Source organism: Meles meles, chromosome 10 (assembly GCF_922984935.1).
Source record: "Meles meles chromosome 10, mMelMel3.1 paternal haplotype, whole genome shotgun sequence".
NCBI lineage: Eukaryota > Metazoa > Chordata > Mammalia > Carnivora > Mustelidae > Meles > Meles meles.
The window spans coordinates 47,574,181-47,590,715 of NC_060075.1; the positions used below are offsets into that span (position 1 = coordinate 47,574,181).

At 40.0% G+C, this 16,535-nt stretch overlaps 1 long non-coding RNA gene across 6 annotated transcripts in view; it reads left to right on the forward strand.

Moving 5' to 3' along the window:
- LOC123952217 overlaps positions 1 to 16,535 on the forward strand; it is a 41,181-nt gene that overhangs the window by 6,501 nt on the left and 18,145 nt on the right. For all 6 annotated transcript variants that reach the window (XR_006820578.1, XR_006820575.1, XR_006820574.1 and 3 more), the window contains exon 2: positions 1,862 to 1,941. This is a non-coding gene — a long non-coding RNA (uncharacterized LOC123952217). The remainder of the gene's footprint in view (positions 1 to 1,861; positions 1,942 to 16,535) is intronic.

Below are 16,535 nucleotides of genomic sequence, written 5' to 3' on the forward strand. Positions count from 1 at the left end.
TGGCCAGTTCCTTCCTAGTTATCGATGTCCTGATAGTTTGATATTCCCTCTCTCCTTTCTGTGTTTTCACATCAGCATTGGTGGATTTAGTTTACAAACTTCAGAGAGTGGGCATTATGTCTGCCTGGAGCTGGGTTCCACTTTTTATAGCCTTCCATCCTGTACCCTGTGAGGTTAACGTGAAGGCATATATGGAAGAACACACATTGTGAGTCAAAATCACTTTGGTTTTATACTTGACCCGAGCAAGCAAGGCTGATTGGGCTCTCTGAAATTCAAGCAATGCCAGTTGACTCTTCCTAACTTCCCACTCTTCCTTCTGCTTGTCAATCTTGCCTCTCTGTATTCTTGGATATTATTGTATGCTCCTCATTTTCCTTAAAAAACTGTTTGTATGGGGGCGCCTGGGTGGCTCAGTGGGTTAAGGCCTCTGCCTTCAGCTTGGGTCATGATCCCGGGGTCCTGGGATCGAGCCCCACATTGGGCTCTCTGCTCTGCAGGGAGCCTGTTTCCTCCTCTCTCTCTGCCTGCCTCTCTGCCTAGTTGTGATTTCTCTCTGTCAAATAAATAAAATATTTAAAAAAAACTGTTTGCATGAAGAATGAAGGCCTAAAAGCAAAGATAACTTACTCTCGGAAGGATTTTCCAGATTTTAGGGGCACTAGTAGATGGGACCACTTTACACTAAGTTCATGGCTGAGTTTGGGACAATGAAAGCAAGAGATCTATGTATGCACTTGCCCTTGGTCACACCCTCTGGGGACAAATCCACTCATTATTCCCCAACCCCTTAACAGATCTTTTCTGTTTTAAAGCAACTTAATTATCCGTGCAGACCTGTGGAGGGTAGGAAACGTGGGTACAGCTTACTTCTAAGTTGTTTAAACCCCGAGGTTGTGGTCCTTCGGGTAAAAAACAGGAAGATCGCTCTTCTTTGGGTGAGCCCTATGCTTCTGATTCCGCCCCTCTATTTCCACGAGGCTATCAAAACCTGAAGCTGATTTGGTGCCCAATTGTTTTCAGCAGGGGAGTTCATCCAAATAACAGCCTGCCACTCACAGGAATGGGTGTGTTTGAAATATATTGTAAATTGTTTGCTTGATGTTTGTCCCCCACGATTAGATACAATTTTCTTATTTATTTATTGTCTGACTCCCTCACTAGAGAATGAATTCCATTTTACTTAATGACCATTTATATAATGATCAGAGCACTTCCTGTGTATGAGGTATAGTTCTGTCTTATAAATATTAACTCATTTAATCCTAAAAGCTCATATGAAATAGGCACGGTTATTATTCGTTACTTTTCTAGAAAAGGTAACTGAGACACTAAGAACTTCCGTTACTTGCTTGGGGTCATCTGGCTGGTAAGTATTAGAGCCAGCATTTGACCTTGGGGAAACTGGCTTGAGAGTTCAGGGACCTCACTAATCCCTGGGTTGTGTGTCTTTCCATGAAAGTTAAGACATGTCATTAATCAATCTTCAGGATGTGACATGCTGCCGCGCCGTAACCGTTCTTAATAGTGTTGAATGAGTGACCATCAAATGCATTAATATAAATGCTTCATAGGTTATAATATGACTGACTTATAAAATAAATGTAATGACAATGGCAATGTAATAAAATTTCAGTCTGTTATTACATACCTTTATAGCCTGATTTTAATTCTGAGATGTGAGTAGTGTAAGTGGACCAAATTATCTGATAGATTTTTGCTGTTCTGCTTACAAAATTGGAAAAATACTATCATGTTGCAATGCTTTGAAAGAGATACGTGAGATGGTGGGACAGGGATGGGGCAGAATAATGTAATACCAGAGGATGGCTACTGAGATTTTATTAAATCTTGTATTTAGGGAAGAAATGAATGATCTGGAGGACATAACATCATGACACAAGCAAGACTCCCCAGCACATCCTGACTCAGGAAACAAAGGTAATTCAACTTTATTGTTTGTTAGAAAATCATCAGTGTAAATAGAAATCATGTGTTACCATCCAAGGTAATGTTCTCCGGCTGGTCACCTGGTTCCAGGTCATGGTTGAGGTAAACTGCTATCGGCTGTTGTTAATTTCTCTTTTCAAGGGGTTGGTTGGGTTATGCTCCGTTTGCCAGGTTATAGTTTTTCTTTTGTGGTCTGTGTGTCAGCTCAGTGCGTCACATGCCTACCGGTAGAAAGTGGGTATCTGATGGAAGGGTAACATGAGGCAGGAAGGGAATCTTTTGGCTTCTCCATCTGCGTCGAGGCCAGTGTCAAACTTACACTGTTAGAAATCTGTAAGAAATACCTACTTTTATCAGTGTCAGGCTGTCAGGGGAGGTCACCCAAATTTTGGGACTCGACTCTGCTCATTGCTAACACAGGTAAATCTCACATTGTACATTCATAGTGAATGTTTAGATGTACCCATTGGATGTAATTTCGTTTACATGGGGGGAGAAATTGCTTAAACTGCAGCCCTGAACCTTTTATAACAATGGTAAGTTTAAAATTCTTATGGTGGACTTTTCACTTTACTGTGTGCTTATTCAAAAATGCGTAGTATTCTTTTCGCTTTTTTTTAATGGCAGAAGAACCCTGAGAGATAGCTACTCTAACCCCAACAGTTTATTGTAGAAAGCTGACACAATTTGCTCAAGGTCATGAGACTTTGGGGGTGGGGGTTATTTTTGATCTGGTTTTAGTTACTCTTCCCTTAATACAGTGTTCTGCTCATATGGCTGTTTGAATCTCATATTGCCTTTTAATTAATCATTAGATCAGTAAACATTTGTTGGTTTCAGACTATTACATCAAAAGAGATGGTCATACTTTAAAAAATTCTGATGAGGTCAGTGTTTTCTAAGTTTCCCACTTAGAACAATGCTAAATCATACATGGCTATTTAAATATTAAAGCCCTATGGAATCAGAGCACTCAAAGCTCAAATTAATGCTGGGAATTGTAATTACATACATTTCTTGTGAAAAGACTTGATGGTCGGTTTGAATTACTAGCTGTGTGGCTTTGGGAAAATTACTTAATATCTTTAGGCTCTGGTTTCCTTAAATGTAAAGTGGGAATAATACTATCTACTTCTCTGGGTAGTTGCCAAGATTAAAGTAGACAATACATTTATTAAAGTCCCTAGCACAGTGCCTAACACATAATAGGCACTCAGCAAATGTTAGTTTCTCCTTGACTAATTTCTTTCATTGGCTGTGTGGGAAAATTATGTGAACAAACTGTATAAATCAATCACTTCCAAGGGCTTTTTGAAAATAATGAGAGTCTTAAGAGAGCACTGTCGTCGTTGTTGGTTGGGGTCAATTTTTTTTTTTTTTCCCTCAAGAATATGATGTTAAAATTTACTGGAGAGTATTTAATACACAATTATTTGCAATGAATCTAACTTTTTTCAGGAACACACTTAATAATGAAATCAAATCAGGCAGAAGTTTTCTGCATGTGTTTCAAGAATGCTCTTTATCCTGTCTGTACTGAAATTGCATTACCTGCAGTTCAATGAGGAAGTGTGCTCAGTTAAGCTTGGAAGCAGTGTTACCAGAAAAGTATTAACAAATCACAAGACAAAATCCTTAGAAGGAAGGTCACTAGCAGACTGTGGCTAGGGCATAAGCCAAGGAATAAGTTTCACATGTGCTGGTCCATTAGTTCCTGGAATCTTGATGTACAACCTGCATCAGCGAATCGTACCCGGAGGAGGGAAAGAACGAGAGCATCGTGTTCTCTGCTGTTTTAGACAACGTGGCACTACTTCTCATTTTCAAAAATAAGCTTTTATTTTATTTTATTTTATTTTAAAGATTTCATTTATTTATTTGACAGACAGGGAGAGAGAGAGAGAGAGAGAGGGAGCTCGATAGCAAGAGAGAGAGCCCACAAGCAGGGGGAGTGGCAGGCAGAGGGAGAAGCACGCTCCCTGCTGAGAGCCAGACCCCAGCCTCAATCCCAGGACCCTTGGGATCCTGACCTGAGCAGAAGGCTTTTACTTAAGCGACTGAGCCACCCAGGGACCCCTAGCTTTTATTTTATTAAAGCAATATATGCACAGGTAGGTTAAAAGCCCAATGTTATTGAAGGCTTATAGCCAATTATTAGAGCTTCTTATCTCGTTCCTTCCCGTGGTCCCTTCTGCAACCACTTTCAACAACTTTGGCTTTTCATTCCTGGCATTAACATATCTCTGCATTTCTAAGTAATATGTGTATTGTGCTCTCTTTTGACTTAGCAATATTAGACGTTTTCTATTAATTTCCTACGATGGTAATTGAGGACTTGGTTCTCTTATACTGTGTCTTCTGCTTCCCTCTCCCATTTTCCCACCAGAGTCATGTTACAGCCTTTGTTCAGCTGACCGTTCCATGTTTATACTATTGTGCCTGTATAAATATTGTTCGTACTAAGCATTATAGGGTACAGATCACTGTATCTGCTTTCGTTTGTCTTTCCCTGAAGCTAATAAGGGCCCTCTTCCCCCCTTTCATTTGGTCCTCTTTCTAGTTCTTTCTTATGCCTTCCAATGGCTTCTTGGTATGCTTTTCTACAAGTCCAATCAAATCCATATATATTTGTTCCCTTATGGTTTTCCCCCAAATATGGCTCCTGGACACCTCCTTCTCCTTCCAGATGGACTGATCTCTCTCTCTCTGGTCTGATGCATAGCCTTCTCCTAGGAATGTCTTGAGTTGGATTCCCCATTTCCTGGATTTTGAGTCCCTTTCTTTCTTGTTGGACTCTCTGGCTTTGGTGACGGTCAGCTGGTGCTGCAGCAGGAGGCATGGTGGTGGCAGTGCTCAGTATGGCTAGCGCTTCTGTCATGTGGTTCCAGTCTGGCCTCTTCATCCTCTGTGTCTTGCACACAGCTATTCTCCTGGGACCTCCTTTTACCCTTATTCTAGAGAGTTCCTTTGTGCAAAGACACAGAGTGAAACTTGCCTTACCCACTGTGCTATAATTAATTCAAAATGGATCATGGATTTTTAAAAAAAGACTTTATTTATTTGACACAGAGAGAACAAGTAGGCAGAATGGCAGGCAGAGGGAGAGGGATCTGAGAGGGAGAGGGCTGAGCAGGGATCCCAACATGGGGCTCGATCTCAGGATCGAGAATCACGACCTGAGCAGAAGGCAGCCACCAAACTAACTGAGCCACTCTGGCATCCCTGGATCATGGATTTTAAATATAAATGTAAATGTAAAGCTATACAACTTTTTGAATAAAATATCGAACCTCTTTGCAGCGTAGGACAAGGTGATGGATTCTTAGACACAGCTGACGTATGATCCATAAAATAAAAAAATCACTAAATTGGACTTCAAAACTAAAAAAAAAAACCCTTTTGTTCTGAAAAGCCTCTGTTAAGAGGAACCGAAGATAAACTATAGACAGGGAGAAAATATTTGCAAACCACATATCTGACAAAGGCCTTATACTTACAATATATATATAGGCATATATAAAGGGCTCTCAAAATTCAATAGTAAAAAATCAGTTACAAAATGGGCAATGGGGTGTCTGGGTGCTCAACTGGTTTAGCATCTGACTCTTCATTTTGGCTCAGGTTATGATCTCAGAGTTGTGAGACTGAGCCCATGTTGGGCTCTGGGCTAGACGTGGAGCCTGCATGGGAGTCTCTCTTTCTCCCTCTCCTGCTCCCCAATCCCACATGCACTCTGTCTCTAAAATAAATAAAATGGGCAAGGGACATGAATGGATGTTTCACTAAACTGGAGATACAGGTGACAGATGAGCACATTGAAAGATGCACAGTGTCACTAACCATTAGTGAAATGCAAATTAGAACCACAGTGAGATATTAATAGGCATCTATTAGAATGGCTAAAATAGAAAATAATGGCAGCACCAAATGCTGGTGAGAATGTAGAGAAATGGAATCACTTTTTTTTTTTTTGCATGTTTATGGCGGCTTTATTGGGAATAGCCAAAAAACTGGAAGCAACGCAAATGTCCATCAATCGGGAAATATGTAAATAACCTGTATTCTCTCCAACTACAGACTACTGCTTAACAAGAGAAGGAAGTGAACTCTTATTTTTTTAAAAAAATATTTTATTTATTTATTTGTCAGAGAGAGAGAGAGACAGAACAAGCAGGAGGAGCGGCAGGCAGGGGAAGAAGCCAATGTGGGACTTGATCCCAGAACCCTGAGCGGATGCTTAACTGATTGAGCCAACCAGGTGCCCTGAAATGAGCTCTTGGTACATACTACAACTTGGACAAATCTCAGAGTGATGATGCTGAGTAAAAGAAGCCAGACCAAATAAGTATACATACTGTATGATTTCGTTTATGTAAAACTCTAGGAAATGCAACTTGATATATGGGACAGAGGGGGACGTGGACAGGGAGGGAGATGAGAGAGAGATTGAAAAAGGCCACAAGAAAACTTTTGGAGGCGATTGAATGTAAAATGGTGCAGCTGCTCTGGAAAAGTTTGGTGGTTCCTTAAAAAGCTCAACATGCAAACATAAGCCAGCTGTGGCCCTCCTGGGCATTTGTCTTGAAGAAGTGAAGACATGCATACACACACACACACACACACACACACCTCTACGTGAATGTTGATATGGCTTCATTCACAGTAGCCCCGAACTGGAAACAATCCAGATGTCCTTCATTTGAGTGAGTGGTAAAACTGTGGGAACTCCACACACACACACACACACACACACACACACACACAAAGTCTGTGGGAACTCCATCCCACAGAGTCCGTCTCAGCAATAAAAATGGGACAAGCTCTAGGGGTGCCTGGGTGGCTCAGTTGTTGGGCGTTTGCCTTCAACTCAGGTCATAATCCCAGGGTCCTGGGATCCAGCCCCACATCAGGCTCCCTGCTTGGCAGGAAGCCTGCTTCTCCCTCTACCACTCCCTCTGCTTGTGTTCCCTCTCTTGCTCTTTCTCTGTCAGATAAATAAAATTTTTTTTAAAAATTGGACAAACTCTAGTATTACACAACCATTTTGATGAATCTCCAGAAAATGATGCTAAGCGAAGAGAGCCAATGCCAAAAAGTTACACACTGTTTGATTCCCTTTATATAATATTCTCAAAATGACAAACATATATATGGAGAACAGTTATTTGTAGGGGACAGGGATGGGGAATTGGGCTTGGGTGGGCATGAGTACCAAGAGACAGTAGGAAGAAGTTAGATTGTGTCTTGATTTTGGTGGTTGTTACCCATATCTGTATACACATGGGATAAAACAGCATCCAGCTACACTCACGCACATAGATATGTGAATGTGGACTTAGACACTTGTGGGAACTGAATAGGGTCTATAGTCTTGTCAACCGGTCATTTTCCTGGTTTTGGTGGTGTACTACAGTTATATAAGATGTCACCACCAGGGAAGCAGAACGAATGGTACTTTGACTCTTTACTTGTTTCTTAACTTTTAATTATTTCAAAATAAAAAGTTTAAAACTCAGCATCTAGTGGAGTAAAAAGCAGCACTGTCTGGTTATGCCCCAGGGCTCCTTCTCTCTCGCATCCTGTGCCAGGACTCAACTTCTCATAGGACCAGGATTCTCCAGGAGATCCAAGTGCTGGGCAAGCTGGAACCTGAATCTAACATTTTCATTCCTCTCATGCAAGGCTATTCTCACCTTTTCCCTATAAAAATGTGTCCAGTAGCCCAACTCCAGTGGTGTGTTCTTCTAGGGCTCTACTCAACATTCCTCTCAACTGGGTACTCAGAGAAGGGGACTCTGTTCCTGCTGATCCTTCACAGCCTGAGTTCAGCCTGGTCCAGGGGTTGCATGTTGGTGCATGCCCTTGCCCTTTGATCTACAGACCTGAAGGTGGAAAGGGAGGGAGCCAGGTGGATGAATAGGGTAGAAGGAAGAGCCACTGCCAAGACTCTCCAAGGCAGAAGTGTGCCTAGCATGTCTGAGTCTGAAATTCAGTGAATATAGGCATTAGTAGCAGGAGAGGTGATCAGAGCCCTGAGAGGAAGCCAGAAAAGTCATGTCTATAAGCCTCATGTGCCACTGTGAAGACTGGCTTTTATTATGAATGATGTGGCAAGCCAATGGAGGATTCTAGGCAATGTGGGGGCCAGATCTCACTTATATTTTCACAGGATCCCTCTGCTTGTTATGTTGGGATAGACTCCTGGGAACTAGGGGCAGGCAAGTATAGAAAAAGCTGAGTTAGGAGGTGGGTATGGGTGTGTAAAGCCAATAGTCTTCACCAAATTTCTGTTGGTGGTGGGTAAGAAAAATGGAGTCAGGGTTGACAGTGTCAGCTTACTTCTTCACGTTGCATGAGCTAGGAGGGTTTTTAAAAACAATTACAGGGTCATCTTCTATATTTTCTTTTATTTTTTATTAACATATAATGTATTATTTGCTTCAGGGTACAGGTCTGTGAATCATCAGTCTTCCACAATTCATAGCACTTACCATAGCACATATCCTCCCCAACGTCCATAACCAGGCCACCCTATCCCTGCCCCCAACCCCCACAGCAAACCTCAGTTTGTTTCCTGAGATTTAGAGTCTCTTATGGTTTGTTTCCCTCCCCGGTCCCATCTTCTTTCATTTTTTCCCTCCCTCTCCCCGACAACCACCCCCCACCCTGCCTCTCAAATTCCTCATATCAGAGAGATCATACGCTAATTGTCTTTCTCTGGTTGAATTATTTAACTTAGCATAATACCCTCTAGTTCATCCACATTGTTGCAAATGGCAAGATTCCATCTTTTTGATGGCTGCATAGTATCCCATTGTATATATATACCACTTCTTCTTTATCCATTCATCTGTTGATGGACATCTAGGTTCTTTCCATAGTTTGGCTATTGTGGAAATTGCTGCTATAAACATTCTGGTGCACGTGCCCTTTCAGATCACTACATCTGTATCTTTAAGGTAAATACCCAGTAGTGCGATTGCTGGGTTGTAGGGTAGCTCTATTTTCAACTTTCTGAGGAATCTCCATGCTGTTTTCCAGAGTGGCTGCATCAGATTGCATTCCCACCAACAGTCTGGGAGGGTAGGAGGGTTCCCCTTTCTTCCCATCCTTGCCAACATCTGTCGTTTCCTGACTGATTAATTTTAGCCATTCTGACTGGTGTGAAGTGGTATCTCACTATGGTTTCGATTTGTATTTCCCTGATGCCAAGAGGGGTTGAGCACTTTTTCATGTGTCTATTTGCCATCTGGATATCTTCTTTGCAGAAATGTCTGTTCATGTCTTCTGTTCATTTCTTGGTTGGATTATTTGTTCTTAGGGTATTGAGTTTGATAAGTTCTTTATAGATTTTGAATACTAGCCATTTAGCTGATATGTCATTTGCAAATATCTTCTCCCATTCTGTTGGTCATCTTTTGGTTTTGTTCAGTGTTTCCTTTGCTGTGGAAAAGCTTTTGATCTTGATGAAGTCCCAATAGTTCATTTTTGACCTTGCTTCCCTTGCCTTTGGCGATGTTTCTAGGAAGAAGTTGCTGCGGCTGAAGTTGAAGAAGTTGCTGCCTGAGTTCTCCCCCAGGATTTTGATGGATTCCTGTCTCACACTGAGGTCTTTCATCCATTTGGAGTCTATTTTTGTGTGTGGTGTAAGGATACAGTAAGGAAACTGAAGGTCCAGTTTCATTCTTCTGCATGTGACTGTCCAATTTTCCCAAAACCATTTGTTGAAGAGACTGTCTTTTTTCCATTGGATGTTCTTTCCTGCTTTGTCGAAGATTAGTTGATCATAGAGTTGAGTATCCATTTCTGGGTTCTCTGTTGTGTTCCATTGATCTCTGTGCCTGTTTTTGTGCCAATACCATATTGTCTTGATGATTACAGCTTTGTAGTAGAGCTTGAAGTCTGGAATTGTGATGTCACCAGCTTTGGTGTTCTTTTTCAACACTCCTCTGGCTATTCGGGATCTTTTCTGGTTCCATATAAATTTTAGGATTATTTGTTCTATTTCTTTGAAAAAAGTTGATGGTATTTTGATAGGGATGCATTAAACCTGTAGATTTCTCTAGGTAGCATAGACATTTTCACAATATTTGTTCTTCCAATCTATGAGCATGGAACATTTTTCCATTTCTTTGTGTCTTCCTCAATTTCTTTCATGAGTACTCTGTAGTTTTCTGAGTACAGATTCTTTGCCTCTTTTGTTAGATTTATTCCTAGGTATCTTATGATTTTGGATGCAATTGTAAATGGGGTCAACTCCTTCATTTCTCTTTCCTTTGCTTTATAGTTGGTATATAGAATTGCAACTGATTTCTGTGCATTGATTTTCTATCCTGACATTTTGCTGAATTCCTGTATGAGTTCTAGCAGTTTGGAGTGGAGTCTTTTAGGTTTCCCACATAAGGTATCATATCATCTGCAAAGAGTGAGAGTTTGACTTCTTCTTTGCTGATTTGGATGCATATTATTTCTTTTTGTTGTCTGATTGCTGAGGCTAGGACTTCTAGTATTATGTTGAATAGCAGTGGTGATAGTGGACAGCCCTGCCATGTTCCCAACCTTAGGGGAAAAGCTCTCAGTTTTTCCCCATTGAGAATGATATTCACTATGGCTTTTTCATAGATGGTTTTGATGACATTGTGGTATGTACCTTCTATGCATACACTGTGAAGAGTTTTGATCAAGAAAGGATGTTGTACTTTGTCAAATACTTTTTCACCATCTATTGAGAGTATCATATGGTGGTTGTTCTTTCTTTCATTAATGTATTGTATTCCATTGATTTTGCGGATGTTGAACCAACTGTGCAGCCCAGGAATAAATCCCCCTTGGTCATAGTGAATAATTCTTTGTACTGTTGGATCCTCTTGGCTTGTATTTTGGTGAGAATTTTTGCATCCATATCCATCAAAGATATTGGTCTGTAATTCTCCCTTTTGATAGGTTTTTGTCTGGTTTTGGGATCAAGGTAATGCTGGCCTCATAAGTTTGGCAGTTTTCCTTCCATTTCTCTTTTTTGGAACAGGTTCTGGAGAATAGATGTTAATTCTTATTTAAATGTTTGATAGAACTCGCCTGGGAAGTCGTCTGGCCCTGGGCTCTTGTTTTTTGGGAGATTTTTTGAAGATTGCTTCAATCTCTTTACTGGCTATGGGTCTGTTCAGGTTTTCTATTTCTTCCTGTTTCAGTTTTGGTAGTTTATATATCTTTAGGAATGCATCCATTTCTGCCAGATTGTCAAATGTGCTGGTGTATATTTGCTCATAATATGTTTTTATAATTGTTTATATTTCTTTGGTGTTGGTTGCGATCTCTCATTCATGATTTTATTAATTTGGGTCATTTCTTTTTCTTTTTGATAAGTCTGGCCAGGGGTTCATCAGTCTTAATTAATTCTTTCAAAGAACCAGCTCCAAGTTTCGTTGATTTATTCTACTGTTCTTTTGGTTTCTATTTCATTGATTTCTGCTCGATCTTTGTGGTTTCTTTTGTTGGGTTTAGGCTTTCTTTGCTGTTCTTTCTCTAGCTCCTTTAGGTGTAGGGTTAGATTGTGTACTTGAGTCCTTTCTTGTTTCTTGAGAAAGGCTTGTATTGCTATATACTTTCATCTCAGTACTGCCTTTGCTGTGTCCCAAAGATTTTCAACAGTTGTGTTTTCATTTTTATTTGTTTCCATGAATTTTTAAAAAAGAATTCTTCTTTACTTTCCTGGTTGGCCCATTCATTCTTTAGTAGGATGCTCTTTAGCTTCCATGTATTTGAGTCCTTTCCAATGTTTTCAAATGCTTTCAAAGCATTGTGATCTAAAAATATGTGGGGAATGATCCCAATCTTTTGGTACCAGCTGAGACCTGATTTGTGACCCAGGATGTGATCTATTCTGGAGAATGTTCTATATGCAGTAGGGAAGAATGTGTATTCTGTTGCTTTGGGATGGGATGTTCTGAATATATCTGTGATGTCCATCTGGTCCAGTGTCATTTAAAGCCTTTATTTCCTTGTTGATATTTTGCTTAGATGATCTGTTCATTTCAGTGAGGGGGCTGTTGAAGACCCCACTATTATTGTATTATTATTGATGTGTTTCTTTGATTTTGTTATTAATTGGTTTATATAGTTGTGTGCTCCCATGTTAGGGGCATAGATACTTAAAATTGTTAGATTTTCTTGTTGGAGAGACCCTTTAAGTATGATATAGTGTCCTTCCTCATCTCTTATTATAGTCTTTGGCTTAAAACCTAATTTATCTGTTATAAGGATTGCCACCCCAGCTTTCTTTGGATGTCCATTAGCATGATAAATTGTTTTCTACCCACTCACTTTAAATCTGGAGGTGTCTTTAGGTCTAAAATGAGTTTCCTGCAGACAACAAGATTTTTTGTTTGTTTGTTTTGGGTTTTTTTTTATCAACTCTGATACCCTGTGTCATAAGTGAGGCATTTAGCCCATTTCACTAAGGATAATTATTGAAAGATACGAATTTAGTGCCATTGTGTTGCCTGTAACATGACTGTTACTGTATGTTGTCTCCTTTCCTTTCTGGTCTGTGTTACTCTTAGGCTCTCTCTTTGCTTAGAGAACCCCTTTCAATATTTCCTTAGGGCTGGATTGGTGTTTGAAAGTTCTTTTAGGTTTTGTTTGTCCTAGAAGCTTTTTATCTCTTCTTCTATTTTCAATGACAGCCTAGCTGGATATAGTATTCTTGGCTGCATGTTTTTCTCATTACATGCTCTGAATATATCATCCCAGTCCTTTCTGGCCTTCCAGGTCTCTGTGGATAGGTCTGTTGCCAATCTAATATTTCTACCATTGTAGGTTACAAACCTCTTGTCCTGAGCAACTTTCAGGATTTTCTCTTTGTCTCTAGACTTGTAAGTTTTACTATTAGATGGCAGGGTATTGAGCTATTTTTATTGATTTTGAAGGAGGCTCTCTGTGCCTCTTGGATTTTGATGCCTGTTCCCTTCCCCAAATTAGGGAAATTTTCTGCTATAATTTGTTCCAATATACCTTCTGCCCCCCTCCCTTTTTCTTTCCCTAGGATCCCAATTATTCTATTATTGTTTCATCTTATCATATCACTTATCCCTTTAATTCTCCTCTTGCGGTCCAGTAGTTGTTTATCTCTCTTTCTCAGCTTCTTTATTCTCCATTATTTGGTCTTCTATATCACTAATTCTGTCTTCTGCCTCATTTATCCTAGCAGTAACAACCTCCATTTTTTATTGGACCTCATTAATAACTTTTTTATTTTAACTTCATTAGATTTTCATTGTATTTCTCCAGAAAGGGATTTTATTTCTCCACAAAGGGATTCTCTAGTATCTTCTATGCTTTTTTCAAGTACTGCTATCATCCTTATAATTGTCATTCTGAATTCTAGTTCTGACATCCTACTAATGTTTGTAATGATTAGGTCCCCAGCAGTCGGTACTGCCTCTTGTTCTTTTTTTTTTTTTTTTTTTTTGAGTTGAGTTTTTCTGCCTTGTCATCTTGTCCAGAAAGAATAGATGAACGAGAGAACAAAATTCTAAAAGGATAACAACAACCCCAGAAAAATATACACTAACCAAATCAGAAGAGACCCAAAACCGAGGGGAAAAGAAAGGAAGAAAAATATGATTAGGTTAGTGAATAGAATAGAGCCACACACTTGATTTTGGGTGTATTTTGGTCTGTTAGAAAAACTGCATCCCAAAATTAAAAAAAAAAAATCTATCTATCTATCTGTGGATAAACACAGTAAAGGGATCAAATATAACTATAAAGATGAAAATTTGAAAAGACTTTTAAAAAGGTATTGACAAGATAAGCAGTTGATTGAAAAAAGAAAAAGAATGTGATCAGGGTAGAGACTAGAGGAAAGCCATATGCTAGATTGAGGGTATATTTTGGTCTGCTAGAAGAAACTGTATACCAAAATTTTAAAGAAAGAAAAGCTTATATGTATACAAATAATAAGGTTAAATACAATGAAGGGATAGAATATGACTAATAAAATGAAAACAAAAAAGATTTTTAAAAAAGTATTGATAAGATAAAATAGTTAAAATAGGTTAAAATAGGAAAGGGGAAACATTAAAAAAATAGGGAAAAATAACGAACATTTAAAAAATTTAACTTTGAAAGACTAAGGAATCATGGGGAAAAAGCCATGCATTCTGTGTGCTATGTTCCCCTAGCACTGGTGTTCTGCAGTTCTCATTCATTAGTGAACTTGGTCTTGGCTGGATGTTCTTGCTGATCTTCTGGGGGAGGGGCCTGTTGCAGTGATTCTCGAGTGTCTTTGCCCAAGGGCAAATATCTTTGCACTGCACTTATCAGGGGCTAGGCTAAGTAATCTGCTCGGTTCGCTCTCGGGAGATTTTGTTCCCTGAACCCTTTCCATACAGCTTTGGAGGATGGGAATGAAAATGGTGGCCTCCCAATCTCCAATCCTAGAGGAGCTGAGAGCCCAGGGCCCCACTCCTCAGTGTGCCCTCAGAGAAAAGCAGTCAATCCTCCTATCTCCCTGGTCTCTGGCCATGCTCCATGCATTTGATCAAGTGTTTCTATCTTTGGCATGGGGCCCTATTTGGAGTCTCCAAACCCAGCAGATTCCTGCAGTGCTCTCCCATGTGGCTCCTCCCAAAGGAGGAAGGGGGGGGGTCTCCTGGGATCTGCTACTTATGGGGTCCTTCCTCGAAGAACAGTGACCTCACTGTGCCTCGGATCACAGTTTAATGTAATCTTGAGCTAAGTGCCCCCTCCTTGGCCCCATCTGTGCAGCAGCTAACCTGCTCTGATATCTGGGGACTCTGCCACACTTAGGCACCCCTGGTCTTTTTGTGACCCCAAGGGACCTGAGACCATGCTGTCCCAGCCTTGGAGCGACATCCCTCATTGGAGCAGACTTCTAAAAGTTCTGATTTTGTGCTCTGCTTCTCTACAACTTGCTGGCGGCAGGCTCCTCCCCCCATCTATCTTACCATATGTCGCCTCAGATTCACTTCTCCACATGTCCTACCTTCCAGAAAGTGGTCACTTTTCTGTCCCTAGAATTGCTGCTCTGCTTCTGTTTGATCTCCTGTTGAGTTTATAGGTATTCAGAATTTTTTGATAACTATCTACCTGAACTCTTGGGACCCAATGATCTTTAGGTCTCCTACTCCTCTGTCATATACTACTCTCCTCCTCCCCTATATTTTCTTTCGTTACTCAATATTGAGAACTTTTCCATGTCAGCATACTGGGAGCATTTCCAAGTTAATAACTTTAGAAACATATTCTTCTTTTCTTTTGTTGTTTTTTTAAAGATTTTATTTATTTGAGAGAGTGAGAGAGAGCATAAGAGGGAAGACAATCAGAGGAAGAAGCACACTCCCTACGGAGCTGGGAGCCTGATGCGGGACTCGATCGGGGGACTCTGGGATCATGACCTGAGCCGAAGGCAGTTGCTTAACCAACTGAACCACCCAGGGACTCAGAAACATATTCTTCTTAATGATTGAGTAGTATCCTTTAGGTAGCCATCCCATGAGTGATTTAACAAATCCACTATTGATAGGCATTATATTATTTTTTAGTTTTTTTCTGAAATGGTGAATTCTGATAAAAATTGAGTGATCTGATAACCTTTGGTGGTAGATAATATTCTAGCAGGTGAATCTGTACTTCTTTTTTTACAGCTAGATAGTCTATTTTAAACTGTCTAAATATTTATTTTCAAAATCTACTTTTTCTGATCATCAGAGTAATATATCTTTGTTTAAAAAGATATATGTTACAGGATTTTGAATGAGACTTTTCTTGTTGTTACCAAGTTTCAACCAAGGCCCCTAAGACTGAGAACAATAGATAATAGCCCAAAGGTTCAGAGAATGCTAAGAGTAAGAAAATTTTTTGTGACCCTTAGTTTAGCACCCACCTTGCAGGGGTGATATCTAAAGGGATATAGTAGAGGGAGCAAGAAGGTTTTTAAAATTGAAATTCAATTATTTAACTTATAGTGTATTATAGTGTTTCAGAGGTAGAGGTCAGTGATTCATTAGTCTTATATAATACCCAGTGTTCATTAAATCATGTGTCCTCCTTAATGTCTGTCACCCAGTTATTACCCCATCCCCCACCCCTCCACTCCAGCAACTCTCAGGTTTTTTCCTATGATTAAAAGTCCATTGTAGTTTGTCTGCCTCTCTGATTTTGTCTTGTTTTATTTTGCCCTCCCTTCCCCTATGCTCCTCTGTTTTGTTTCTTAAATTCCACATATGAGTAAAATCATATGGTAATTGTCTTTCTCTGATTGACTTATTTCATGTAGCATATAACCCTCTAGTTCCATCCACATCATTGCAAATGGCAAGATTTCTTTCTTTTTTTTTTTTTTTAAATACTTTATTTATTTGACAGAGAGAAATCACTACTAGGCAGAGAGGCAGGCAGAGAGAGAGGAGGAAGCAGGCTCCCCGCGGAGCAGAGAGCCCAATGTGGGGCTCGATCCCAGGACCCTGGGATCATGACCCGAGCCGAAGGCAGAGGCTTTAACCCACTGAGCCACCCAGGCGCCCCTCTTTCTTTCTTTCTTTTTTTTTTTTTTTTGATGGCTG